This window comes from Penaeus japonicus, unplaced genomic scaffold (genome assembly GCF_977035675.1).
Source record: "Penaeus japonicus unplaced genomic scaffold, GWHDUDI00000001_assembly GWHDUDI00000024, whole genome shotgun sequence".
NCBI lineage: Eukaryota > Metazoa > Arthropoda > Malacostraca > Decapoda > Penaeidae > Penaeus > Penaeus japonicus.
The window spans coordinates 3,780,692-3,783,191 of NW_028234426.1; positions in this window are offsets into that span (position 1 = coordinate 3,780,692).

Sequence of the window (2,500 nt, forward strand, 5' to 3'; positions counted from 1 at the left end):
TCATGTTTTCCTAATCGATTTCACAAAAAAGAAAAAAAAAAATGTGTTCCTTATTTTCATTGTTTTTTCTCTCTCTTTTTTTCATTTTTTTTTAAGTATGTAAACATTTTCTTTTTTAATTCTTGTATTTTATTTTTTTTTTCATTTCTCTTTATTTTATCTATCCTTCTCATGTCCTACTTTTGTTTTTCTTTTCCCACTTTATTTCTTTTCTCCAAATCCACCCATTTTCTTTCTTTTATTTTCCACTTTCTATCTTTCTCTCATCTTCACCTTTCTCCCTTTCTCTCATCTCCCCCTTTCTCCTTTTCTCTCATCTCCCCCTTTCTTTCATCTTCACCTTTCTCCCTTTCTCTCATCTCCCCCTTTCTTTCATCTTCACCTTTCTCCCTTTCTCTCATCTCCCCCTTTCTCCCTTTCTCTCACCTCCCCCTTTCTCTTATCTCCACTTTTCTCCCTTTTTATCATCTCCCCCCTTCTCCCTTTCTCTCATCTCCCTCTTTCTCTCTTTCTCTCATCTCCACCTTTCTTTCTTTCTCTCATCTCCCTCTTTCTCCCTTTCTCTCATCTCCCCCTTTCTCTCTTTCTCTCATCTCCACCTTTCTCCCTTTCTCTCATCTCCACTTTTCTCCCTTTTTATCATTTCCCCCTTTCTCCCTTTCTCTCATCTCCTCCTTTCTCCCTTTCTCTCATCTCCCCCTTTCTCCCTTTCTCTCGTCTCCTTACTCCATTTCTCTCATCTCCCCCATTCTCCCTTTCTCTCATCGCCCCCTTTCTCTCTTCCTCTCCGTTCTTCCACTTCCTCTCTTGCTGTTCTTCACATTTCTCTTTTTCTTGTTCAATTTCCTCCATTTCCTCTGTTTCTGTTATTGATTTCTCTCTCTTCCACCTCCTTCTTTATTGATTTTTCCTTATATCCTTCATTTTTTTTTTTTCTTTTTCTTTCCTACTTTTGCATTAATTTTTTTTCTCAAAAGCTGGGAAATGAAAATGTTTTCCTTTTATCTTCTACTTTATTTTTATCTTTCTATCTCACTCTTTCCTTTTTTTCCTTTTTCTCTTCTCTCTCATCTTTAATTTTCCTCATTTTCTGTTTCATTTTCTTGTATTTCCTTCGTCTCTTTCCGCTATTCCATTTAATTTTATCTCCACGATAATGAAAAAAGTTAGAATGCAAAGTGAAAAAAGTGTAAAAGTCATTGTATAAAGTAGAAAAGTGTGTAAGGAAAAAGTCAATGGGTAAAAAAAATCTAAATGTAAAAAAAAAAAAAATCTAAGTGTAAAATAAAAAAAATGTAAACAAATGTCTATGGGAAAAAAAATGAAAAAAATCCGTGCGTCAAACAGAAAAAAAAAGACATACAAAAATTAAAATCCAATTTCCAAAAAAAAAAAAAAAAGAAAGAAAGAAAAAAAAAGAAAAAAGAAAACAGTCCACGCATAAACCAAAAACCCACCTGTAAAAAAAAAAAAAGACAAAAAAAAAAAAAAAAAAAGACAAAAGGACCGCATCATGACATCACGCCCTTTGCGCCAATGAAGCCTCCTTCGGCCATTCCCTTTATCAGAAACCCATCACACTCGGCCAACTTTCGGGGGGATTAGCATATCAGATGGGATTTAGCTCACGAGGGGGGGTGAGGGGTGAGGGGGGAGGGTGATGGGTGGGGGTGAGGGGGGGGGTGGGAGGAGAAGGTTTGAGTACGAAGGGAGATGGTGAGGGGGAAGGGGGAAGGGAGGAGGAGGTTCGAGTACGAAGGGAGAGGGTGAGGGGGAAGGGGGAAGGGAGGAGGAGCTTCGAGTACGAAGGGAGATGGGAGGGAGAGGGGGTGAGGGGGAGGGGGAAGGGGGAGGTTTGAGTACGAAGGGAGATGGGAGGGGAAGGGGAAGGGAGAGGGGGGTGGAGAAGGGAGGAGAAGGTTTGAGGGGGAAGGGTGAGGGGGAGAGGGAGAGGGGAGAGGGCGGGGGAAGGTTTGAGTAAGAAGGGGGATGGGAGGGGGAGAGGAGGGAAAGGGGGAAAGGAGGGGGGTGGAGAAGGTTTGAGGGGGTGGGGAGAGGGGGAGGTAAAGGGGGAAGGAAGGAGAAGGTTTGAGTACGAAGGGAGATGGGAAGGGGAGGGGGGGAAAGGGGGAAGGGAAGAGAAGGAGAAGGGGTTCGTAAGTGAGGGGAGGTGAGGGGAGGGGAGGGTGAGGTAGGAGAGGGGAGGGAAGAGGGAAATAAGGGAGGGAAGGGAAAGGGAAAATTGGAGAGGGAAATGGAGGGTATACGAGAGGAGGAAAGGTGGGAGAAAAGAAGAGGGGAAGTAGGAGCGAGGAAGGGGGAGGGGGAAGAAGGAGAATATAAAGGGTGAGAGGGAGGGAGAAGGAGGGGAAGGAGAGATAGAAGAATAGAGAGGTAAAGAGAAGAGGAAAGAGATAGGGGAGAAAAATGAAAGTGAGATGGAGGGAGGAAGGGAGAAAGCGTAGAGAGTGGGAGAGAGAGAGAGAGAGGAGAAAGAGAA